Below are 396 nucleotides of genomic sequence, written 5' to 3' on the forward strand. Positions count from 1 at the left end.
AAATTATTTACATTTGGTGACGTAAAGTCAGCAAAATCCCCTTAATAAAAAATAACCCTGCCACCCCCCATACTGAAAAAAAATCCAATTCCCATATTTTCCTGTGAGACATATTTACCAAAACACGCAATTTTGGAACAACGTGGAAAATTTGGTGGCACATGGAGAACGATGCCACTGTCAAAATCTCAAAGAAGAATTGAAAAGAAATCACATTATATATCTATCTAAAGGAATAAACAAAAGGTGATATTCAAACAAAGGAGAACCATCAAATTCCACTCACAGTTCTAGGTCATCGCTGTTTGGTCTACAGCCTGGAAATTAGCGACATATTTCTAGAACATTCTGGTTCAGAGGCGCTTCGGCATTTTGAGTTGACCTCTGACCTGAAAA

This window comes from Micropterus dolomieu, linkage group LG12, assembly GCF_021292245.1.
Source record: "Micropterus dolomieu isolate WLL.071019.BEF.003 ecotype Adirondacks linkage group LG12, ASM2129224v1, whole genome shotgun sequence".
NCBI classification, from domain to species: Eukaryota; Metazoa; Chordata; class Actinopteri; order Centrarchiformes; family Centrarchidae; genus Micropterus; species Micropterus dolomieu.